This window comes from Cucurbita pepo, chromosome 1 (assembly GCF_057944985.1).
Source record: "Cucurbita pepo subsp. pepo isolate OVF chromosome 1, ASM5794498v1, whole genome shotgun sequence".
Lineage (NCBI taxonomy): Eukaryota > Viridiplantae > Streptophyta > Magnoliopsida > Cucurbitales > Cucurbitaceae > Cucurbita > Cucurbita pepo.
In genome coordinates this window covers 12314864-12342736 of record NC_141798.1, presented here as the reverse complement: position 1 = coordinate 12342736, position 27873 = coordinate 12314864, and the positions used below count along the sequence as shown (strand labels likewise).

The window sequence follows — 27873 nt, the reverse complement described above, 5'->3', positions numbered from 1 at the left end:
CTAAAGCGCCTTCTCACCAGCATGCCCAAGTCTCATGTGCCATAATTTCGATATGTCTTGTTCTTTCGAACTTGCCACAGCAGCATGCCCAATTATTGTGGTTCCGTTGAGGTAGTATATGCTCCACGAGCTACTTTCAAATTCCCTCCTTTCAAAATGATACGATAACCACTCGCATCCAAAACGCCAAGGGAAATCAAAATTTTCTTCAAGTCAAGGACATACCTCACATCATTGAGTTTTCGTATAACCCCGTCAAACATCTTGATTTGTACTGAGTCGATTCCCATCATCTTGCAAGTACTATCATTCCCCATATAGACAACTCCACCAATGAACTCTTTTAAGTCCAAAAATCTCTCTGTTGGGACACATATGATAGGAGCACTCAGAATCAAGAATCCATTCACTGGTTTGGCTGACTGATAAGGAGATTGTCAAGGCATCATCTGTATCAGTGTCGTCATCTCTAACCACATTGGACTTCGACCCCTTCTCTTTTAAGATCGGACAATCTTTCTTCCAATGGCCTTTCTATCGACAATATGCACACTCGTTTTTATCAAGTTTTCTCCAATTATCTGATCTACCTCTCGACTTTGATCGGGACTCTCCACATTCGTTCCTTTGCCAAGTAGAAGTCCTTCCACGAGTAGTGAGAACATTTGAGCTAGAGTCTTGATATGTCTCCTTTTCCTTCTTTCACATCTCATTATTTATCTTGATATGTCTCCTTTTCCTTCTTTCGCATCTCATTATTTATTAAGGCATTTGAGACATCTTCAAAATCAATATTAATGATTCCATATAGTAGGGTAGTTACTAAGAACTCGTAGGATTCCGGCAAAGAATTTAATAACAACAACACCTTGTCTTCGTCATCAATCTTAACATCAAGATTGAGCAAATCAGTGATAATTTTGTTAAAATCATCCAAATGCTCAGCCATTGAGATACCTTTCTTGAAGTCAAAACGGAAGAGTTTCTTCTTCACATAGAGTTTATTTTCCACACTCTTTTTCATATATTTCGCCTCAAGCTTGTCCCATAGTTCTTTCGCCATGGTTACCTTCATAAATGGATATTTCTGATCCTTACCAAGACATGATCGAATAATTCCACAAGCTTTCCAATTTAATTTCGTCCATTCTGCTTCTGTCATGTCTTCAAGCATCACCTCTTGGAGAGAAGCATCAAGATCTTGCATGATCATCAAATCGCTAACTCGCCTCGCCAAACACCAAAATTATTGGTTCCATCAAATTTCTCTACTTCGAGATTAGAACTCAAAAATCTCGATCCACGCCGTGATTTAATTCCAGATGATTCTGCCATTTTCAAGAAAATAAGCACGATTGTGAGCACATCTAGTGGTCGATGAGGCCAAAACTTTCACAATACCCCAAATGCCACAATTAGGCTTTGATACCACTTGTTGTGCGCCGAAAGCGGAACAAATGTACTCACAACACGAATGAACGAAATTACACAAAGAAACACTAAGATATTTATGTGGTTTGGAGAGAAGAAGATCCAAAAAACTTGATAAAAATGAGTGTGCATATTGTCAACAGAAAGGCTATTGGAAGAAAGATTGTCCGATCTTAAAAGAGAAGGGGTCGTCCAATGTGGTTAGAGATGACGACACTGATACAGATGATGCCTTGACAATCTCCCTATCAGTCAGCCAAACCAGTGAATGGATTCTTGATTCTGGGTGCTCCTATCACATTATAAGACTTAGGCCCGACCCAGTCACTAGTCTGTTAACCAAGAAAGAGACCAATTTAAATACCCAACTTTCAAATTAATATTTATGTTCAAAGAGACTAATCATACCTTTGAGTATTACCAAGCCTTACTTAATGGGCTCACTATACCACAAGTAGCCAAAGTAGCCACAAGCACGGACAATCGAAAACAAAGCACAAGAGATTTTAAATTCATTGGTAGCCAACATAGAGAAGAATATAACATCTCCAACCATGTAGCAAACATACAAGGCATCAGTTATTGAGTTAATTAAATAAGGTAGAATACTAAATGGTGTAAAATACAATTCCAAGTGCACCAATTAAGCAAGTTCAAATGAGAAGAAATAAATCAAAAGGAAAAAAAAAGATACAATTTTTTAACATGAATTTCTACAAGAACATTACAACCAAGAAAATAACTTTTAGACTTTGATCATCTTCTTGTTGTTGATATGACTAAAGGTACATTAGATGTTTTTCAATACCTTGCACTAGTATGCTAGATGAGATTAGAGAATTTTGATCATGTTGTTTGAGGAACCAAAAGAAGGGAGAGCCATTTTAAGTGTAAAGTCACCAATCTTTGAGTGTAAAGGGTTAAACCATCTCTACCTCTTTTTTCGCAAGTCACCAATCTTTGAGTGTAAAGGGTTAAGCCATGTCACCAATTTCGCAAGTCACCAATCTTTGAGTGTAAAGGGTTAAGCCATGTCACCAATGTTATGCAACTTTGTTATTCCACATTTTTTCTTCCCAACTTAGTTCCTATTTACCTAGTAAGGAAAAAAGTCAGATCATTTATCAGCACCAACTAAAATGTTTTTACACTATTAATAAAAGCAAACAAAATGAGCACAAACTAAAATGTTTTTACACTATTAATAAAAGCAAACAAAATAAGTTGATACAGACGACAGCAAAAACTCAAAAAATGGCAAAAACCAAAGAAAGCATCCAAAATAATTAACATAGTTGATCAAGACTTTGAGAAGTAAAGGTATTTAGAAAAAATCTTCTTGTATATCTTCTAACACTTAGATGGTTCAATAGGTACTTGCAAAGTTCAATTGGAAGAATTGAGTTATAATGTGAAAGACTACCAAAAAGGAAAAAGTCAATTCCAAAACAAAGAGAAAAGAAAATCTATATTATCAAAACCAAATCTCAATTAGTACAAATCCTTGCCCCTAAAAATAAATTAAAATTATCCATGTTTCATGCAATTTTTAAAACTTATTATCCACCCGGTCAAAAAAACATTCATAAGACATTTTTCTCTTGATTGTTGCATGAAAATGTGTTCCACATCCACCACTTAGCCATACAAGATATTCCAGCTTAGTTAACCAAATTGATTTTACATAGAAAAATGTAATGAGTATATGAAATTGAAAAGAATCTTTTACGAAGTCATAAAAAATTTCAGTCTCTTAATATATCACAATCTTTTGTCATCCTACCTAAACTACACTCGTATGCAAGTTAACTAAACATTGGAACAATTTGTTACTGACTAGAAGAGAAAACATAGAACATCAACCTAGATACAACACATAAAGAAAGCTTACTACATTATCTTTTTATCTTGATAATTAACCACTCTATTCACTGTAAATTTTCTGCAAGAAAACAAAATAAGATTACCAAATATTAATAACTTGAACATTTCAATATTTAACTGATTGCATAAAAATAATTAGACATCATGTCATCATATATATATATATATAGCGAAGTGGAAATTAGGTGGTCTTGCTTTTATCCCGAGCATGAAAAAAGAAGTGATAAAAAATAGAACAAGGAGACACTAACAAATTTTGAATTTGAAATAAATATAATTCTTTACGGGTGTTTTTACCATTTGCCATAATTTCAATGGCAACAATAATAGAATTAAAACCCAAAACAACCCAGCACAAATAATTGGTAGAACCATTTACCATGATTTTAAGGTAATCAATAATAGAATCAAAACCTCAAACAACCCAATAAAAATAATCAAAGAGAAACCACACACTCCAAGTCAACCTCTCCAAAAAATAATCAAAGAGAAACCACACACTCCAAGTCAACCTCTCCAAAGGCTTGAGTTGGAATATAAACTAAAAATTAAATTAAAAAAACTGAGAAATGTTGGAGTAAGAAATGAATGAAAACTAGATATTAGGCAAAAGAAAGGAGTTCCGCGAAAATAGAACATTTGATAAAAAAGACCCAATGTGTTATCGAAAAATCAAAACTTTAAAATCATGAAAATTAACCATACCCCTATAATAGAGCAAAGACGAAGTTGTCATTTGATGCCGGACAAAAATATATTACAAAAGGAAGAAAAAGATGAAATACATGGGTTATAGCTCCATAGATTATGGCAAAATGGACCACAAGGGGAAGAGAGGAAATTAAGAGGAAAAAATAAATCTAGCCTCCACCCCTAAATTAGGGCACAACTCAGGGAAGAAAAAAGAGAGTAAATTAAGAAGTTTACCATTTAAAAATATATATATAGCTCTCCTTTTTTTTATTTTGTTTTGTATCAGCTTTTTTATTTTATTTTATTTTGTGTTCAATCTTTTTTTCTTTTTTAGGGAGAATCAAATTGTTTTTGTGTTTATGACATTTTTCCCTAATCACTTTTCGGTTGTCTTCTTCAAGTTTGGACGTTCTTCTTCTTCTCCTTCACTATTCTCCGTTTTCATCATTTTCTTTTTCAATTGGCCTAAGCTTCGAATCAGGTTGAGTTCTCTCCTCCCTTTTTGCTTATTTTCGCTTCTAGATTTCATCCTTTTCTCTAAGCATGAACTTCTGTTCTTCTTTTTCCTCCATTTGTGCAATGAATCGAGTTAAATTTGTTTTAGTTGTTTTAGTTCGTTGTTTCTCATTCTAACTCAATATTTTGCGAGAGTGAGCTTATTTGTGATACTTAATATCTGTTTAGAAGCTTGGTGCTATCTTCTACAATTTTTCTGTTTATTCTATCCATTCCAAATTCATTCATGTTGTTGAGTTTCATCTGCTCACCTTCATGATTTTGATTTTTTTATTTGAATTGTCTCCTCTTGCTCGTATCTTTTGTTCTTCGCCCTAAACTTTTTTCTGCTTTCGTTGTGTAGTTGCTTTGCGACAATAGACGAATTTTATCTTTCAAGCTGTTGGAGCTCTTTTGCTTAATCTTCCTTCTTCCTCTCTATGCTTATCAGGCTCAAAGCCACGTCTGATAAGCCGCTCTTCGCTTGCTTGCTTTCTTCCAATAATGATTTAGTCCTTTTCCTTTAGGGTTCTTTCTCAATAGATAATTTTAATTTTTAATCTGAGAAAATTTTTGTTTACATTGCTCCATATCTTGCCCTAATTTTGTTCTCTCAAGCCTGCGATGCATCTATTTTTTGTTTCAAACTCTTGACTTACCCTACTAAGGCGATTATCTAAGAAGAAGCTTATGTCTCCTTACACGTCAATGTCAGCTCCAACTCGAAATTCCTAGTGTTGTTGAGCTACTGATGTTCTGTTCTTCTATTCCCTTCTACTGTAATGTAGAGTGTTTACTTTTGTCTCCAAGTCCTTAATCCATGGTAAGAACTCTCTCTTTCTCATGTAGTACCTTTTGTGCAATTCAATCTTTTCCATCCATTCTTCTTTCAAATTTCCTATTAAAATCATTTTCTCGAATATCTCTTAGTTTTTTCTGTTTTCCAGTTTGGTTTCTTACGTTTTCTAGTTTCCAATGTAGTGAATCAACTTTAGCCAAGACTTCATTCTTTTATTTAATTTTTTTTTCTAGTTAATCAGCTTGAATTTGAGCACCCAAGCTGCTCGACTGTTCATTATGTAAATAATAGAAACTACCATTGCTCATTTCCTCTGACGAAAAGTATTCTAACTCAGAGTCGGAGCTGGAGCTTGAAGATGAAGAAGAGATCTCTTCTCATTGTCTTTCTTTTTTTTTTTTCCATTCTAGATTTAATGATTCTCTCAATTTCATCTCGAAGATGACCATATTCTTCTGGTAATTTTTGTATAGATCTCCAACGAGACCAACAACTTTCGTTTCCTTCTTCAAGTCCCTTGGCATTCCTTTGCTTTTTCCCTGGATCTCTGTTGTTCGCTAGCTTCAAGATTCTCGTCATCTTTTGTTTCATTTCTGCAAATGGAATAATTTATTATTATTTCAGAAAGAAAATTTAACAAATCTAATGCACTCGAAAGCCGCAAACAATGAAACAAACAAATTTAGGTGAGCCGCTCAACTATTTTGGTTATGCTAGCCATTTGATCCAGCCCTACCTCGAGTTTGACCCACGTCTTAATTCTTTATGAGAATCCTACAAATAATCAATTTCTCTCCGAAGATGTAATTAATAATATAAGTTAATTATATAATTTTTTTTAATAATTGGGTTTTTGCATTGTGGACTTTTCCTATGCAGTATTCATTCCTTTCATTTCAAATTGAGTCACGCCCTATCTCAAGTCTGACCCACATTAAATTCTTTATTAGAATAGTACACATTATCAATTTCTTGTCAAGAAGATCTAATTATTAATATAAATTAATTATATAGTTTTATTAATCATTTTTGCATCATAGAGTTTTGCTTTGCAGTCTTCATCCCCTCCATTTCAATCTGAGTTACGACCCACCTCGAGTCTGACCCACATCTTGATTCTTTATGAGAATTGTACAAACCATCAATTTCTCGTAAGAAGATGTAATTAATAATATAAATTAATTATATAATTTTATTAATCATTGGGTTTTTGCATTACTGACTTTTACTCTTCAGTTCCATCCCCTCCATTTTAATTTGAGTTACCCTCTACCTCAAGTTTGACCCACGTTTCAATTCTTTATGAAAATCGTACAAATAATCAATTTCTCTATTAATATAAGTTAATTATATAATTTTTTTTTTAATCATTGGGTTTTTGCATTGCAGACTGACTTTTGGTTTGCAGTATTCATTCATTTCAATTCAAACTGAGTCACGCCCTATTTCGAGTCCGGCCCACGCTAAATTCTTTATTAGAATAGTACACATTATCAATTTCTTGTCAAGAAGATCTCATTATTAATATAAATTAATTATATAGTTTTATTAATCATTTTTTCATCATAGAGTTTTGCTCTGAAGTCTTCATCCCCTCCATTTCAATCTGAGTTACGACCCACCTCGAGTCTGACCCACATCTTGATTCTTTATGAGAATTGTACAAACAATCAATCTCTCGTAAAAAGATGTAATTATTAATATAAATTAATTATATAATTTTATTAATCATTGAGTTTTTGCATTACTGACTTTTACTCTGCAGTTCCATCCCTCCATTTTAGTCTGAGTTATGCCATATCTCGACTCTGACCCACGTCTCAATTATTTATTAGAATCGTATAAATAATCAATTTCTCGTCAAAAGATCTAATTATTAATATAAATTAAATGTATAATTTTATTAATCATTGAGTTTTTGCATTGTTGAGTTTTGATCTACTATCTTCATTCCCTCCAATTCAATCCGAGTCACGCCCCGCCTCGAGTCTGGCCCACATCTTTATGCTTTATCAGAATCGTACAAACAATCTATTTCTCATCAGAAGATGTACTATATAAATTATTAGGTTTTTGCATGGCAGACTTTTGATCTCAAGACTTCATCCCCTCCATTTCAAATTAAGTCATGCCCTATCTCGAGTCTAACCCACGTCTCAATTCTTTATCAGAACCATACAAACAATTCATTTCTTGTCGTAAGATATAATTATTAATATAAATTAATTACCTAGTTTTATTAATCATTTGGTTTTTGCATTACACAACTTTTGTTCTGGAGTCTTAATCCCCTCCATTTCAAACTGAGTCACGCCCCACCTCGAGTCTGACCTACGTCTCAATTCTTTATCAAAATTGTACAAACAATCCATTTCTAGTTAGAAGATGTAATTATTAATCTAAATTAATTAGATAGGTCTATTATTCATTGAATTTTTGCATTCCAGAGTTTTGTTATGCAATTTTCACCCATTTTAAACTGAGTCACGCCACACTTGAGTCTCACTCACATCTCAGTTCTTTATCAGAATCATACAAACAATTCATTTCTCATCAGAAAGATGTAATTATTAATATAAATTAATTACATAGTTTTATTAATCATTTGTTTTTGTTATGCAATCTTACTCCCCTCCATTTCAAACTGAGCCACGCTGCACCTCGAGTCTGACCCACGGCTCAATTCTTATCAAAATTGTAAAAACAATCCATTTCTTGTCAAAAGATATAATTATTAATATAAATTAACTACATAGTTTTATTAATCTTTGAGTTTTTGTATTCTAGAGTTTTGCTCTTCAATTCCCTCCATTTCAAATTGAGTCACGCCCTACCTCAAGTTTGATCCACGTCTAATTTCTTTATCAAAATCGTACAAACAATCTATTTCTGGTCAGAAGACGTAATTATTAATATAAATTAATTACATAGTATTATTAATCTTTGGTTTTTGCATTACAAACTTTTGTTCTGCTATCTTAATCCCCTCCATTTCAAACTGAGCCACGCCCCATCTCGAGTCTAACCCACATCTCAATTCTTTATAATAATCGTACAACAATCCATTTTTTGTTAGAAGATGTAGTTATTAATATAAATTAATTAGATAGTTTTATTAATCATTGGTTTTTGCATTCCATAGTTTTGCTCTACATTTTATCCTCTCTATTTCAAACTGAGTCACATCCCACCTCGAGTATGACTCATGTCTCAATTCTTTAACAGAATCGTACAAACAATTCATTTATCTTATTTCAGTATTCATTCCCTCGAACAATTTGCTTCCTCCGGAGACAATTCTCTATTGTGTTTACTTCCTTGAGGAACTCTATTTTTTAGGTTAGTCCTTTTTTTGGTAAGGAACTCTATTTTTTAGGTTAGTCCTTTTTTGAGTTAGATTAGTGTAAATTTGTGTTCATTGTTCCGGATATATATTACGCTAAACTGGTGTTCATTATTTTGTATATATATCATCCAAGAACAGTTGCAAAATGATCTAAATCTAAAGGATATTTTAGATATTTAAGTACAGTAAAAGTATTCAATTTTGTCGACTTATTTATAATACTCAGTCGAATGAAGGCTTTTGATAGGGTTTAAAGATAACATTTTCTATTTAGTGCAATTATAAAGAACCAAAGGAAAAAAATGGGAAAAGCTGAGAAAACTGAAAGCTAATTCAAACTTAAATAAAGTAGGAAAGAGAAAAAGGTGGGAAAGAAAAGAAATTGGAAAAGCCAGCCCATTGAAGCCCTAAAATCTGCTATCAATAAAAGTATTGCAACTCTCTCCCATCGACAATCTTGCAAAAATCACTCTCTCCCACTATCTCGGCAATTAGTGAACTTGTTCTCAAGTAGGTTAGTTTAAAATCTTATGCCATCTTAGTTGTCATCCCCCTCCTTCTCTACCTTGCTTCTTTTTTAGATTTTGTTTAGTATTATGATGTTTGGATTGGGATTGAGGTGTTATAGTAATTTTTCCTCTCAATCTAGTGATGTTTAAAATCTTATGCCATCTTAGTTGTCATCCCCCTCCCTCTCTCTACCTTGCTTCTTTTTTAGATTTTGTTTAGTATTATGAGGTTTGGATTCGGATTGAGGTGTTATAATTTTTCCTCTCAATCTAGTGATGTATAAGTGTATGAGTGGATTTTTTTGCTGCTGCAATGTGTTATAGTAATTTTTCCTCTCAATCTAGTGATGTATGAGTGTATGAGTGAATTTTTTTGCTAATGCAATGACCCTACTCCATGTATATAAACACATACTCCATATCGAAATTTTTTTGCTGTTTAAATTTTTTGTTACTGCAATGACTTTTCACTCCACATCACGAGAGTAAGCGACATTTTAAGGAAAAACACATACTGATACTAATATATATTTGCAACAGATAAACACACACTACTCCATCAATGATCAACATTTCAATGACCCTACTGAACAAATATTATTCTGCTACAAAATATATATATAGATATATATGCTCTGGTAAGGAAAATATTTGTAGCTTTCTAGTGAAATATGAGTGAAATTTCTACTCGAATAAGCAACCTTTTAAGAGTATATGTGATTTTTTTAGGAGAATTATATAATATAAAACTTGAATTAAAATTTGGATAAAATAATTATGAGATGAATCTTGCAAGATAATTATGGAAATTAGAAAAATAATTCAATTTGAGCACTTTAATTTGTTTTTGTTCTTTTAATTTTGTCTTGCTTATGGATTTTTTTTTTTTTTTTTTTTTCTTGATTAGTCCATTCTTATGCATTAGACAAAGTGCCAACAAAGGGTGGTTTAAGGTTTAGCGAACTAATTGAAATTAAAGGTGTTGAATAGATAATGTTTAAAGGTGTTGAACAGATAATGTAAGTTACCTTATTCTCGTCTTATATTTTAGAAAGATTTGAATGTACTTGTTACACTAAGTTTTTACCTTTCGTGGCTCTTTATTATCATATATATATATATAATATATATATATATATATATATATTATGCTCCAACTTTAAAGATAACACAAATATATCAGAGTTATCGATATCTTCTTTTCTTAAATAGTGATTGTGAACCAAGTTATCGACGGTCCAATTGATCATCCTATTAAGCATACCAGAGCTTTCAAAATGTTCAACAAAGATTGGTTGTATTTGAATCAGTATGAGAATATAAGTTTCAATACACTTTATTTTTAAGACACATACTTACCAAAATTGACTTTGTCTAATAGTGCTACCGATGAGTACATGGAAGGAGCATGAAATTTCTACAAGAAATGAAGAAAAGGAAGCTGGATGCCAAAAAGTTTCTATGTCCATGTAAAGAGTGTAGGAATATGAGACATTATGATATCCAAACCATATATGAACACCTAATCATTAAGGGAATGGACCCTACATATAATGTTTGGTATCATCACGGAGAAGTATGTGAGGAGGAGGATGTTGAAAAAGAAGTCGATGATGCTCTTATGTTGGAAGCAACCATCTTATATAAGAGCACATATATTGAAGAGGAGGACAAGAATGGTTCTTTTACATCGAGGAAGACAAAAATATTTCTCACAATATCCAAGAGGCAAACACTCCATTGTACACCATATGTACAAAATATACATCAGCAGTTGTGGCATTGTATAAACTTAAGACATATAATGGTTGGTAGATGCTAGTTTCACAAGCCTTCTGGAACTTTTGTATGACATGCTTCCAATTGATAATGTCATTCCAAGATCTATTTATGAAGTTCGAAAATTGTTCAAGGAATTTGACTTAGGCTACCAAAAAAATCCATGCATATGTAACGATTGTTGTGTATTTAGAAATGAAAAAGAAAAGTTAGAAAGTTGTCCTCAATGTAAACTTCAAGGTGGAAGGTTGATAGACAAATGAATGCAATCAAGCAAGGTATACCTGCTAAAGTATTAAGATACTTTCCTATCATTCCGCGACTTAAACGAATGTTTAAAATATATGAAGTGGGTGAAAGTTTACAATGGCATTCTCAACATAAAAGTATTGATGGAAAGATTCGACATCCAGTTGATTCTGTTGCATGGGAGTTGATTGATAAAAAGTGGCCCGAGTTTGCTATGGACTCTCGTAATCTTAGGTTAGGCCTTGCTACAGATGGTTTTAATCCATTCTTCAACATGAGCAGTCGATATAGTTGTTGGCCAGTCATGCTTGTTACGTATAACTTGCATCCTTGATTATGTATGAAAAAGGAAAATATAATGTTAACATTGTTGATTTCTGGCCCTAGACAACCAGGAAACGATATTGATGTCTACTTACAACCTCTTGTGGAAGATTTACAGCATCTATGAAAAGGAGTACAAGCTTATGATATTGTAAGTAAAACATATTTCAATTTAAGAGCAATTCTCATATGGACTATAAATTATTTTCTTGCATATGGAAATCTTGTTGGATGCACCACAAAAGGTAAATAGCATGTCTAATTTGTGGAGATAATACTCTGTCTCTTTGGTTGAAGAATGGAAAAAAGTATTCATATATGGGTCATAAGAACAATTCCAATATTCAATATTTATTTGAAATTGAATTAAATTCTATATTCATATTCCCGCTCAGATCCCAATAATTTAGTAAATTACTATGCATGTAACATTTCCGTTATGTGAGCCCGCTTAACTCAGAGGTTAGAGCATCGCATTCGATGGTCATCGGCTCGATTCCGATAGCCGGCTTTTCTCTATTTATTTGATTTTTGACATAATTATTAAATCAAATAAATAGAGAAACGACTTCTTCCCCTTTTTCAAAGGTCACCGAAATACCATGTCGTAGAAACTTCCTATTATGAATAAAAATGGAGAGGTTCTTGTCAAAGTTGCATCCACATGGAAGGAATAAAACATGGTTGGATGAAAAAAATAGAAGAAACATTATGTAATAGCCAAAAATAAATAAACAAATAAACAAATAAAAAAATAGTTAAAATAATAATAATAATTAATTATAATTAAAATTAAAAAAATTATAAAAAAATAGTTAAAATAATAATAATAATTAAGTAATTAATTAAATAATTAAAATAAAAATAAAAAAATAAAAATAAAAACAACCTTTCTCCACTCCTCTTCACTAACCTCGTCAAAGTTACATCACATCAAAGGAAGAAAACAAAAAAAAATTATAAAAAAAATAGTTAAAATAATAATAATAATTAATTAATTAAAATTAAAATTAAAAAATAAAAATAAAAACAACATTTTCCCTCACGTGTTAAAGTTGCATCCACATGAATAAAACATGGTTGGATGGAAAAAATAGAAGAAGAATTATGTAATAGACCAAAAATAAATAAACAAATAAACAAATAAAAAAAATTATAAAAAATAGTTAAAATAATAATAATAATAAATTAATTAATTAAATAATTCAAATTAAAATTAAAAAAAAAAAAAAACATTTTCCCCACTTCTCTCCACTAACCTCTCATCCCTTCCCACAATTATCTCTCATCAACCCATCCTTACGACAAAAAAAAATAACACTGCAACAAGAAAAAGAAAAACAATAATTGTGTGAGAAAAAGAAAAACAATAATTGTGTGAAAAAAAAAAAAAAGAATGGCCTTTATCTAGTTGAGATTCAAAGATTTAATAGATCCGATCAATAAGGTATATATTAAATCTTCATTTTTTTTATCCTATTTTTTTTTCAGAAATCACAACAAATTATGGTTAGATCTTCATTGAATTATTACAATGATCTAAGTTAGAAACTAAATGTCAATCATTTATACTACATCAAGTCAAATTAGTAATATTAGATCCAAATGGAGATAGGATGGCCCAGAAAACTTCTGAATAGAAAACACTAAGATAAGGAAAGATTTGTTTCACAATTAAAAGGCAACAGATAAAAAAAAAATTAGAGAATTAAAAACCACAAACTAAATATAGAGGGAAAGATAAATACAGAGAGTAGTAAAGGCCAGAATAACTTTAAATAAATGTATCTATTTTTTTTATAGAACAGTAACCATGAAAAATAAGATTTTTAATAAAAATATAATTATAGACATTTCAAGACTTTTAACAATGGACCAATGTAAATTAGAGAAATAATGTTATAGAGTTCAAACCTGAAACTAATGTCATGGGCTCATATAGGTTGACTCGAATTTCAAAGAACGGAATCGAACTTTCATTAAAGATATATTCGTGACAACGACTTAAGCTAGGCAGGTAAGTGACCTTACTAACGGCATGGTTATATTTGATGTTGACACGTGCTCCGTGGTTCTGCACGTGTCATATATATTGATATGTGTGAATTGTCTGTAGATCGATATGTTTCTTATATGTCATGTATATGTTATAAGTATGTGAATTGTATGATAATAGTTGCAGTACAATGTGTTCAAGGATATGTTTGAGATAGGATACGAGAAGAATGCATAAAACAAAATGTAACGATAGAAGTAAAATACGTTCATGAAACGTTAAGGTTAGGTTACATACCGAAGTGATATGGATAAGAGAGATTGATGGAAGAATCTGGTTAGGTTTTGGGTAGAAAGGGATTGGTCTGTGATAGATTGATAGAACGATAGCGTTAGGATTGATAGAACGACAAGGTTAAGATCTCAGCTTAATGACTTGAGCCCTTACGATTTACATGAGCTCTATCATCCTAGCTTAATTAATACTTTTAATACATGTTTTTACATAGATGTACATACATATATTTACATAATCCAAACGTTTATCAATATTTCATCAATTTCTTTATGAAATGATGAAATAAGAAAAAGTACATTAATAATTAAAAAACAAAAATAGTCAATGTGCCAAAAGAAGGAAAATTGAATGGAATATGTCAGGGAACATATTCCATTTACGAAAATTGGATTTTTTTTTTTTTTATTATTATTTATTTTTAACGACTATTCAGTCATTGAGATGATGATATCTACAAAAGTGGTTGTGAATCCAAAAATGGATCATTGAGATCATAGATCGTGTCTTCATCTTCTTCCTCTATAATAGAAGGAGAAGACGTCGAACCGACTGATGCGGCTTCTTAAAGAAGCTTTTGAAAATCAGCTTCCGAAGTTGTCTGGGCTAAAGCGGCGAGTAGCCTCGACTTTGAATTAAGGAATTCGGAGGTCTTCTTCTTGGATAAATCCTGAAGGTGGCCATTCTCAAATAGCCAGACCTTTACCGCTTTGATGTCTGCGTGGGTATAAGTATATTTATCCCACCATTTGATTTTGATAGTTTTGAAGACATGTTTTATTTGGTCTTCGGTCTCTTTAACTTGAAAATTTCAAGTTAAAATCCAAGGAATTTGAAAATATACGCAAAAGCGCATGGTCAATGGAAATGGGATTTTGAATATATTTTGAACGAAATAGTGGAACGATTCTTGTATTGGAACTGGAAATATATCTTTGGCTGATCCAAAGATTTTCCACTATTTGATGAACCAAAATGGGTAATGAATTTTATGAGCATTCTGGCAGAATTGAATGAACCATGAATGCTCGTAATTTTGATACCAAATGACATTGAACCATGCCATCTGATAGTCTCTGTACGAGTAAGAATGAGGAACAAAAGGTTTTGAGAATGTCTTTTCCATGTATGGATCTTGATTCCAATACGTCGGATTCATGACTTTAAAAATTTTTAATTTTGAATACGCGATTTTCGAAGGATCATCGCGACTCGGAATATGAGTAATTTTGACGGACTTTGTGTCGACTAAAATGAATTCATAAAACCTTCTGGTTTTATGAAGATCTTCTGGGATATAAAAGAATCTCGATGGATAGGCCTTTTTAACGACTTCGCCGATTTTCGGGTCGTCGTATTCTGGTTCTACCAGAGCTTCTGGTATAGACACAGATTTTTGAAAATAGGTTTTGATTTCAGGAACTGGAGAAAAACGAACGGGAACAACCGCGTCCGAGTAGGTCGAGGGGACAGAAGGTCCCTTTGAAGTGGAAGAGACAGTGGGTCTCGATGGAGTAACGACAGATGGCCGTGTTGAAGAGGCTGAAGGCCTCGTCGGAGTGATAACCTCCGCCTGTTTTTGAGAAAGCTTTGCTTTAGATCTGGTCACCAATGTGAAACCAGCATCCATTGCATAGCTGTCGGATGTCATTGGAGTAGGTGTGCTTGAAGAAGCATTGGGCTTCTTCCCTTTTTCGATCACTTTCTTTCCGGTCATTGCTGGGAGATGGAGATTGGTTAGGGAGAATTTTTCTTTGAGAGTAAGAACTCTCTTAAGAGGTAATCTGCCAAGGGGTTTTCGATCCCTTTTATAGGCAAAATTTGAAAGTCGAAGCAAGATAAAATGGCTTGCCATCTAGCAAAAATTTGTTTAGACACAACATTCTTGACATCTTTTTCTAAAACAAATTTAGATGCCCTTGAGTCGGTTTTGATAACAAAACTTTTGTTAATTAAATCACTTTGAAATTTTTGTACACAAAGTACTATTGAAAGTATTTCTTTCTTTACTGTTAAATAATTTTTTTTTAGTAGAATTCCATATTCCCGAATGGAAACGGACAATGGATTCTTTCTTGTCAAGGGACTGTTTTAGGATTCCTCCATATCCAATATCGGATGCGTCGGTCTCCACTATTAAACTAGCCCTTGGGTTTATCAGCGATAAACACGGAATTGACTTGACAAGGGATTTGATTTTTTGGACTGTTTTGGTGTGTTCTTCAGTCCAGGGCTTTGGATTCTTTTTTAGTCTCTCAAAAAGTGGCTTGCAAATGGGTCTGATATTTTGAAGGAAATCAGACACATAATTGAGACATCCCAAGAATCTTTGTAGTTGGGTCTTATCTGTAATTTGGTCTATAAAGTTTGAGGCAAACTCAATGGACCTTTGAATGGGTTTAATTAGACCCAAATGAATTTCAAATCCGAGAAAACGGATTTTTGTTTGAAAAAGTTTAATTTTGGGTTTAGACACAACTAAACCGTTTCTTTTGACTGTCGTCAAAAATGTTTGAAGATGCTTAAAGTGTTGATCGATGTTTTGAGAAAAAATCAGAATATCGTCAATATAAACAATTGAAAAGTCTTGAAAAAGATTGAAAATACCATTCATAATCTTTTGAAATTCGGATGGAGCGTTTTTTAGCCCAAATGGCATAACGTTCCATTCGTATTGTCCGAAAGGGACATTAAAAGCCGTTTTGTACTTGTCCTTTTCTGAAATCTGGATTTGCCAAAATCCTGATTTCATGTCAAATTTTGAAAATATTTTTGCATTTGAAATTCTTTGCATTAAATCTGATTTATTTGGAATTGGATATCTGATCCATTCCAAAACCTTATTTAAGGGTTTGTAGTTAATTATCAGTCGCGGGACTCCACGTTCCTTTTCTGCCTGGTTGTTGACGTAAAAAGCCGCACATGACCAGGGGCTCTTTGATGGTCTAATAAGACCTTTCTACAAAAGATCATTAATTTCTGCTTTGCAGAATGTTAGTAATTCTTTATTCATCTGAATAGGTCGGGCTTTCGTAGGAATATTTTTCTCCTCGAAAGCTTTGATATAAGGAAGATCAACTATGTGTTGTTTCCTATTCCAAAAGGCATTTGGGATATTTGAACAAACTTCTCCTTCTAATTGAGTTTGTAAAGTTTTGATTTTAGACTGGACAGTCTTATTTTGAATTTGTTCTTCTATTCTATTGAATGAAATTTCTTCTTTCAAAAAAGAAATTTGTTTTTCTTTATAATTTAATACATTTATTGATTGAATAATTGTATTCTTTTGAACGTTATTTATTTCGCTAGGGAAAGAAAGTTAAATTTTATCTTCTTTCCTAAGGCTTTTGATTCTAACCCATTTTCAATTATTCTAAAAGGATATAATTGAGTAATGAAAGGAGTACCTAGGATTAGTTCTTGTCCTAAGTCGTTTACTAAAAGGAAGGAATTTACGAAGCAAATTCCATCATTGCAAACATGAACTTTTGATAGTTTGTAATTAATTTTGAGTTTGTTGTTGTTAGCACCTCTAAGGCCCTCAGTAGTTTTTTCAAAATACTTTGTAGGTATTAGGCCTTCTTGAATGCAATTTTGATCGGCTCCAGTATCTATGAGAGCCTTTAGTGTGATTTTGAAATCATAAATTTTTAAGGTAACGAGAGCGTACCATTTTTGAAATTGAGAAGTGGTGATGGCTCCAACGAAGGAACTTTGAAAATCTTCTTCATCCAGGTTCGGTTGTGCCGTTTCCTTTTGTGCGGGCAGCCTTTCCTGAAGATTGAGAATTTCTTGACGAAGCGTATAAGATTCTGACCTGGTTTCAGATCTTAGCGCCTGTACTTCTTGTTTGAGATTATTAATCTCTCTTTGTAAATCTTGAGTAGTGAGTTCCTTCGGTTTTTCAAATCTTTGGAGAACAGATTGGAGTCTGTAGGGATTTCTTTCTTCCCTTTCAGGTGGCTTAGAGATTGTCATGGCATCCCTAAGTCGTTGAGCAATCTTCTGTTGAATTTCTGGGTCTTGAACTTTTTATACTACTTCGAGTAGAATTTCTTGATCCTTGGTAAGGACATTTATGCATCCTTCGCACGTCCTTTTTCCTTCTTGTTCTGATTCGTATTCTGTGCTAGAATATGAATCAGATTCTTCTTGGAGTTCGAGGATTTCTCCCTCGCTCGATTGCTCTGAGTCGGTTAGGGTCAGTCGTAATAGCTGATTTTTCAGCTCTTGATCTATATCCAACTCATTGATCTTTCCTCTGATTGGACACTTGTTAGCATAGTGTCCTTCTTCACGACATTTGAAGCAAGTTTGCTTTTTCTTTCCTCTATGGGTTTTTGTAGGAATATACTTCCTTCTTGAATATGTTGGCTTCTGAGACTGCACGGGTTTACTTCGATATGTTTCTCTAGGCCTGTATGACTGATAAGGTTTTGGATGCGTCTTAACCTTCTTTCGTCTGGAGGTTGAGGGAGCTTCTATTCCCTTGCATCCATATTGATCGCAAAATCTACCAAGCTCTTTTCTGTTTGATATCGAAGAATTGAGCTTGTTTTGAATCTTTAACTCATTACAAAGTCTGAGTCCTTCTTCTATGATGAAGGATGCTATGGATCCGCATGACAAAGTTTGCCATGGAATTGTTCCATTGTACTTTGTCTTAAGATCATCTTTGATCCTACTTGAGAAGTGTTTTGGTAGTCCATTGACGAAATTCTCTTTCCAGAATTCTAACGAACTATCTGTTCTAATAAGAACTTTGCTGAAGTACATGTCTTTGTACCACCTGAAATCACCTAAGGTAGGGCATTTCAGATTCATGAGTATCTCGGTGGATCTCTCCTGGTATTTCAGAGGGTCGCCGACGAAGAATTCTATGAGGGTATATATGAGGGTGTTGACAGCATCCTCTACCCTTTCATGTTGTACTTCGGTCCTAGTTGATGGACCTTCTTCTTTGATAATTTGAGTAGTTGGCCTAATGACATAGTGGTTTAATATCTGTTGGCGGGTTGTTTCGTCGAGATATTTGTCCCACCAATCCTTGAGTTGCCCGGTAAATCCGGTTACCAAAACTTGAGCTATCTGATGGTCGGATTTATGGCCTTGTAATTTATACACGCCTGCGGCCATCATCATCTCATTGACAACATTCATTATCAGATAGTCAGACAATCCATCGATATTCCATTCATAGATTGCTAAACCATCGTAATGAGCTTGAGTTTGTAGTGTCTTTTCTTCGAATTGGATATCCGGAAAAGACGGTTGAGGATACCAGTTTTTCTGATTACTGGCATTATTTTGACTTCTTCTAGAGATCCTTTCAATTCGATTGTAGAAAGGTTCTTCTCTCTCATTTGCAATCTCGTCTTCGAATTCTTGGTTCTCGTCGTCATTGTTAACGACATTGACAGATGAATCTTGAGGCGTCATGGCGGGATTTAATATCCTGTCCAACTTTTCCTCTATCTTGGCCATTGCAGCCTCTTCTTTTGAAATCCTTTTTGTAAATATTTCGAGATTTGCCGGTCTGAGTATTGGTATTGACTCATCAACCTTTGGTATAGAGCTGCTTGCCTGTTCCTGCTGAGTACCTGATTTCTTTGAGATTTTTCCCTCGATACTTTCAAGTTGAGTAGCGATCGTGGATAAAATCTTATTTGAATAATTGTTTTGATGCTGGATATTCTTGATATCCTTTAGGGTCGGATTACCCTTTTCTAGTCCTTCCGGAATATGTTTGAAAGGGCTAGCTTTGACCTTTTCTCCATAGTAGTTGTCGAATTCGACTTCTTCTAACGGAGGATGTTTCGAATATACCTCGCCTCTTTTGGTAGTCTTCCAACTCCTCTGGGTCAAGGTGCATACCTGCAGAATATTTTCTTCAAACCATTCGAAGAATGGTATATTTTCTTTGATGGTTTCCATATGAGAATACCACTGAGCTCTTAATTCATTTCGCTCACCCTCTTTGTAGGTTTGGAAGAATGCATTTCTTTTTGAAGAGTTGGTAACATAAAATCTGCTTTCAAAAATTCTTTGTCTATCTGGAAATCAGCTGTAATGACATTTAGCTGGCTTTCGTAGACGGATTGAGTATCCATATCCGTATGGGTTAGAGACCTTGAGCCATCTTCATAGTGGATTGACGCCCTTTTTTGATCATAACTGACCTCTTTTACCTTTAAGGGGTCATACATTGACCTTGATATTCCTGAAGTACTTGGTCTAGAACTCAGAAATTCCTTTACTTTCGACTCTGACGAAGGTTCTTCGCTGAATTTTATTTCAACGCTTCCATCGTCATGTTCGATGATTTGAACTGGGTTTTGAGATTCTTTCCTCTTTGGAAGATTTGCATCTTCTATTTTCCAGAGAGTGCTTCTGGTTATTTGATCCCAAGAAAGTGTTTTTGGGACAGTCACCGATGATTTTCCAATATTTGCTTCTATGAGCATAGTCGATCCTTTTGGTGAGGATCTTAATGCTCTTGGGGAAATGTTTGTATTCATGAGCTTATAATAAACCCTGAATATGACGACTGAAGAATGAGTTTCAGCCTTGATGTTTAAATTTTTTGACTGTAAATCTAGCATGAGAGCTGATAATAGACTGGAGAGACAGAGTAAAGTTTGGATAACAATTGAAATAGACTGGTCCATTCTCTAAATTGGATTGAACCATTCCCAACAAGGAATTTGAGAAATCTTCATGTCTCTTATCTCGTAAGGAGATAAAGACTGGGATATCTAATCCAAGTCTGAACAATGGTTTTACCGCAACTTGGACAAGACCGACATGGAGATAGTTAAACTCTTCACGATGTTGGAGTATAAGAGATCTTGAAAGAAGATTTAGAGATTCCCTATTGCTACGAATTGGGATGTTCTTCTCTGAGAATTTGATGCATGATCTTTGAGTAAAATTGAAGGTTGAAATTTGGTAGATAGTTTTAGGATCTACCTTTGGAATAGACCAATTTTTGAGTTGATCTTCGATTCTGGCAATCTGATATTCTTGATTGACAGTATTTGAGATGGTGAGATTTTCTCCCCTTCGATGTTCATTTGAACTTTCTTCTTCATCGATAGAGCATTTGAGATGGCTTGATTTTCTGAGCTTTCTAAGAAATTCGTTCATAAGATAGATAAGATAAGAGTAGGATGATTTTTCTCTGAATTGTTCAATTGATATTCAAGAGAGAGCTATCGGCCGATCGATGCTCTCCTTACATTGATGAAGTCTTTTTATAGACTTCGAATTTGATCGTAAATTTGAAAAACGCCAACTAAGAGATAAGATCGAATCTAGCAGGACATGACCCCTGCAAGATCTGTTTTCCTAAAAGACATAGAGTAAACTAATAATTTAAAAGACTAATAATTTACCGACACTGATAATTCACATGTGAGCCCTCACTGTGTGGCTGACAAGTTGTCAATCTTTGTTTTGTCTCTGATAAAGTTGTCAGGATGTAGATAAGATTTTTCTTCAGAATTTTTCATATGACTAAGCACCCAAGCTTGCCAACGGACTTACTGCGCTTCCCGCGTCTTACCACCTGGAACACAAGGGCTATTCGCTCAGCTATCACATAATCCAAATTCTTCTGATTTTGTTTATCCTTCTCCTGGTTTCTGCAACATCGCTCTTAAAGATCGAGTAACTCCTCTTCCCTCACGAAAATTGAGCGGCTCTGATACCAGATCAGAATCTTATACGGTTCGTCAAGAAATTCTCAATCTTCAGGAAAGGCTGCCTGCACAAAAGAAAACGACGCAACCGAACCTGGATGAAGAAGATTTTCAAAGTTCCTTCGTTAGAGTCATCACCACTTCTCAATTTCAAAAATGGTACGCTCTCGTTACCTTAAAAATTTATGATTTCAAAATCACACTAAAGGCTCTCATAGATACTCGAAGTTTGGTATAAATTGCACTACTTGTTGCAATTTTGAGAGATAATTTGTAACGACCCAAAATTTTCTACTTAATTTAAGGTCGCTACATGTTTTTACATATTAGAAATTCGGCCAGACCTATATCCTCAAGAGCGAGGTGGTCGAACTTACCTACCTCCTGCTCCACATACATTGTCGAAGTTTGAGAAGAAATTATTTTGTTCAAGGTTGTATAATCTAAAGTTGCCTGATGGATACAGTTCCAACATTTCAAAGTGTGTATCATTACAAGATTGCAAAGTGATGGATTGAAGTCTCATGATTGTCATGTATTGATGCAACAACTTTTATATGTGGTGCTTAGAGGCTTGCTCCCAAAAGGTCCAAGACATGCAATATATAAGCTATGTTCATACTTTAATAGACTATGCCAACGTGTCATTGAGAGAAATTATGTTACACATTGAAAAAGAGGTACTGGACATTTTATGCCTTCTTGAAAGGTACTTTCCACCTTCATTCTTTGATATAATGATACACTTGGTTATCCATTTGGGACGTGAAGCTCATATATGTGGTCCTGTTCAATATCGCTGGATGTACCCATTCGAAAGGTGAATTATTTGCTTCTTAATATCACGTTGGTAGTAATTGTGGTCATCTTCATAATCTTTATGTCTCGTTTAGATATATGAAGGTATTGAAAAGTTATGTACGGAACAAAGCACGACCAGAAGGGTGCATTGCAGCGTGCTATGTAGCGGATGAATGTGTAGACTTTCAAAAATGTATTTTAAACACTCGATTGAAGTTGCACATAATGAACATCGTAATCAATAATATGAAAATGGTGTCATTCTAGAATGTCGTCCTATATCAGCTGGGACTTCAATTACATTACCCGATGATGTACTAGAAAATGCACATCGATATGTCTTGTTCAACACAGTAGTGGTGGAACTGTTTATCCAATGAGTTAAGTTGTGTACCATTTATTATTTGTTTAACATAAATCAATATTAAATTGTAATTCATCTGGTCAGCATATGGATGAACTCATGATCTTAGATCATAGACTAGTAAAAGATTCTAGTCTACTTTCGAAGATTCATGCAAAACAATTTCCATCAGGATTAAAATCTAAGGTAATGTAGCATACTATTCCATGAATCATTAAAGGTACAAAACTACAACACAGTCTACCTAACAAGTAGTTATTTTTATTCTTGCCAGATTCAAATAGATTCATCTAATGTAGTTTACTCTGACTTGTTAAAATGGCTTGCAAATGGACCAAGAAAATGTGCAATGTCTTACACGGGGTACATCATTAATGTTCAACGATTTTAGATAAAGAGTGAAAAAATCAACATTAATGGACAACGATTTTAGATAAGAGTGGAAAAATCAACCCAAAATAGTGGTGTTTCTGTAGATGCAGCTACATTGTGTAGATCTAGTGCAAAGGATAAATCGCAAGTTATGGACGTAGTTGCATACTATGGGATTTTTTTTCTTATAACATGTGTTAAACTTGTTTGAAAATGACTCTTTTTTTATACTTTATTGGATATGTGAAAAGTTTGGAAGTATTGTGTTCGTTGATATCTCTTGTTTATAATGTAAATGAAATGGGTGGTTGAAGTGGTCTTTTATTAATATGAGCACTAAACAAACAACGGACTTTGTTGAGATGATTTTTTTATCATGTCTGTTGACTTATAAGATGTGTGAAGCAATTATGGACAATTGACATTTTTTAAATGTAAGAATTGCATTATGTATTTGATATACTTTCTTGGTAGGAGCGCATTGAACAAGCCGAAGTTGAGACAAAAACTTCATCAAATAGTATTGTTGATGATGTCTTGAGTAAAGTTCTTGGACCGGATTGTGGGCATATAAGAGGACTTAGATTTGAAGTGACTCGTTCTAAATTGTCTCTCTTGTCTCAACAAGAAAATAGATACATGATTCTTGCGAAAGAATATTTGAAGATGAGGGAAGAAATGATGGAAATGAAACTAATGTTCTCAAGATACATTTTTTTTAAATTAAGTTATACAAACTTCACATTCATTCTATTGTGAGTTTATTTATTCCATATATATTTTTATTAAAATTTTCATAGATTGACCTAATCGAGGAAGCCTCCAATGGTATTGGAAGTATACCAAAATCAACAAACATCCATTCAAATTTGACAATACCTTCTCCTACCTTAAGTTGATTTTCTAATTTAACGAATAAAATTATTGATTTCATTATTACTAGCAAATTCTCAATGTTTTTATTTTTCTTGTGGTAGAGTATCAATAATAATACTCAAATTAAGTGCAAGTTACTAGATTGGCATGACTCAGGAGAGATTGTTGTAGAAAGACGATGGTCTTCTAATGATCCAGCTGCTCTTGTTCATCACATCCCTATTGGACCGCATGCTATTAGAGTATGAGTTGATATACCAAAGAAATGCAATACCTATTTGTGGCGGCCTACGTCAGAAATGACATGTATTGAAGGAGCTGTGGGTAGTACAGTTGCTTGGTCATCCGACAAAGTGATTATCGGTATGTAATTTTTGAAGTTTATTTATTTAAATTAATGAAATAATTTTTTCATTAGTTAATTAAAGTGTTCATATAATCATATATTCATATATATTTTGTATATTTATATAGGTGAATAAAGTGATGCATGCCTTATTCATGCCAATGATGAATTTGAAGATGATACCTTATCTACATGATAAACTTGAAGCCAAACTTGGTGAATTTTATATTTTGTGAACTACTTTATGTTTTTTGTACTTGGGCAAAAACTTTATCTTGTGTAACGGATCGAAGAAAAAAAAAACGGAGTCGTCGGCAGGTCCGAAAACTCTGGCGAACGCCGGAGTTTTCGCTCCCACACGACCCACAAAGGGCAGCCGAAGTCTAGGTCACCAAGGAAACTCGATCTCGACCTTCAGCCAACCCAAGACACCTGCAAAGAAGCAAAAAAGAGAAGGGAAAATAAAGAGGACAGTGAAAATCCGACGAAACTCCGGCGAGGCCAAACCCTACGAAATCGACGTCTAAACCTCCATAACAAAAGTAATCTCAGAGCCTTTTGCACACATCAGGGGTAGATTTAGACGAGTCCTACACGTTGTACACCGTCGGCAAGAGAGACGAAACGTCAGATTTTCGAACCCTTCCAGATCCAGGAGTGTGAGACCTTTATGAACCAAACCAATACCAAAAACGGAATTAGGGGGAGAAAGAGACTCGGGAACGGAGGAAAAAAAGGAGGAAAAAACGTCGAAACGATGTTAACGAGGAGAGAGAGAGGTCGTCGGAAAGAACCGCAGGCAACCGAGTGAAGGAGACGAAGTTTGACCCAAGGGCCAGATCTCGTGACCCGAACCGGGTCCAACAACCGTAAGTCAGCCCAACACCCGATGACTCCCGTGGCCCAGTCGCCTCAGCCCAAACCTGTAAGCCCAAGTACAGCCTAACCCACCAGCCACAACCCGAGAACAAAAACCCAACCGACCCGAGACCCGCAAGCACAGTCCAACGCCCAACATGCACAGCCCAGCGCACCTACACGTCCTTCAGCCAGGCCGACCCATAACCCGCGAGCGACCCGTCAACCCGCACCTCGATCTGAGACCGCTGCACACACGTCGCCCTCTGGTTGTGCCATGTGGCACGTTTGCAGCGCGACACCCCTCGGCTCCGACGGCTTGATCGACTCGGCGGCGGCTTCTCAGCTCCGGCGGCTTATTTGGCTCAAAAAACCTGTTTTCGGCCTATTTGTCACCGTTTCGACCCTCCCAGACTTAGTTTCGGCCCCGTTTAAGGTAAAATAGATCATTTTAAGGTCGTATTTCACAAATTCAAGTTTGAAATTAATTATGTTTGTGAAATACTAACGAATGTGTCGAATGATACAATAGGAACCAACCACCAACAGGAGCGTAGAACGTTTACGAGGAGCTAGGAGCTTACGTTTATATTTTAGGGAGTACTTCGGCTAAGGCCTACCAAGTAAGTGGCTCACCCGTCGTAGGTTACGCGTTATTTTCTGTTTGTTGGCACGTGCCCGTGGATTCGCACGTGTCATTAAATCGTATGATAGGTTGTGCTTAAGAATGTAATCATGTGAACGTGAATGTATGCTATGTATGCTGTTTAGTCTGATGTGTTATGTAATGCATGTGACGTTATGTTGTTCTTGAATGATTATGGCATGATTGTATGGAATATTTGAATGTAAACAACATGAATTGTATGACATGAAATACGGTAAACTGCCTGGAAACATAACCCCGATAGAAATATGTATGATACGTAAATTGAAAATGAGAATGACATGTAAGCATGGAACGTGACAAGGGGGGTTATGTTCATTAATGTTAAATGTAGAAGTAATGGGGACCTCATGCATTATGTGTGTTCATGCATCTGGGGGATACCCCTATCCTATCATGAGGGTACGGACGCATACATCCAATGGCAGGACAACGACCGTTATGCTTTGCATAGCGCTGCCATGACGGTTACTAGTTCTAACGGGTTCTGGCATAAGGGGCTCCCAGAGTATGCCCACTGGATAAGGAAAGTGGCCCAGCGGTGTGCGAACTAGTTGGTGAGCCCATACTCGCACGTATGGGCTGTGTGTAGAGTATATGGTACACGTCCAAAGTTTACCCGTTAGGACAGCACCAAAAACGAAACAAAAAGATAGGTCTCATCATATCATTGCATGTGTTTGTTGCATAACCCCGATAGGGGGCCACTTACTGAGTATTCTAGTAATACTCAAGCCTCGTGCTACTTTACTTTTCAGATAAGGGCAAGGCACCCAGGTGACATCGACAGCGGCATCATACACCCCGGGACCGTGGCACATGCATAGGGTAGTTGTTTTTCCATTTCGTAGTCTAGATTGAATTCGGTTTGCATCATTAGTATAGGTTAGCATAGGTTGAATTGTATTTGCATAACAAATCTTAGGGTAGAGTAAGACATTCATTTCAGTTTTGTTCTTTTTCCCTTATTTCAATAATGTTTTTTTTCTTTTCTTTCTCTTGTAATCGTTTTCTATTTCACAAGGTAATAAAAGGCGAGTGTAAGTCGCATTTATGATCAGGGCCCATTTAATGTAAATTCTGCATGTCAAAGTAAAGTAATGACCTTAGATTAAATAGGTAAAATTTATGGTCGTTACAGTTGGTATCAGAGCTCTAGGTTATAGATCTTGTAGACTAGCCTACAAAGTAGGCTTGGCATGTTCCACGGTCCAATTACCGATGCCCCGTTGTTGTTAGGTACACCTTACGTAGTATGAGGGATGTATAATTTTTTTGATATATTTAATGTGGTTGGCTTTAAATGTTGAATGACATGATACTGTATGATTTTGTGTTGTGATGTGATCTGGTGTCAATGCATGTCTTTACGTCACGATATTTATGTTTTCTTTTATCTGAATTATATGATAGAATGTAGGGAATGTTATAAATAAATCATAAACTTAGTTAGAACCCTTAATGCACGTATTGTCGGTTGATACCCCAGCAGGGGTAGACCTAGTTACGAAAATTAGAGTAAAAGACGGACAAGTGGTAATAGCTGGACAAACCATCCACGTAGACTTAAAAGTAGTGGATATGACGGATTTTGACGTCATACTAGGAATGGACTGGCTAGACGAAAACTTTGCTAGCATAGATTGCCATAAGAAAGAGGTGATATTCACACCGCCAAACGGACTTACCTTTAAGTTTGAAGGAACCTTCACAGGTACCACCCAAAAATAATATAGATGATGAAAGCGAGACGCCTGGTACAACAAGGGGGGCTGGGCGTTTCCAGCATGTACAGTAAACACAAAAGGAAAGGAAAAACCAATAGATACAGTACCCATAGTAAACGAATTTATAGACGTCTTCCCGGAGGACCTCCCGGGAATCCCTCCATCGTGAGAGGTAGACTTTGGAATAGAACTAGAACCAGGAACGTGACCCATCTCTAAGGCCCCATACCGCATGGCACCAGCAGAACTTAAATCACAACTGCAAGACCTATTAGATAAAGGCTTCATTCGACCTAGCATATCCCCTTGGGGAGCGCCAGTGTTGTTTGTCAAAAAGAAAGACAGCTCTATGCGTCTATGCAT

At 34.9% G+C, this 27873-nt stretch overlaps 1 pseudogene; it reads right to left on the bottom strand.

Annotated features, from left to right (window-relative positions):
• LOC147794773 (uncharacterized) lies at positions 1-27873 on the bottom strand (annotated as a pseudogene).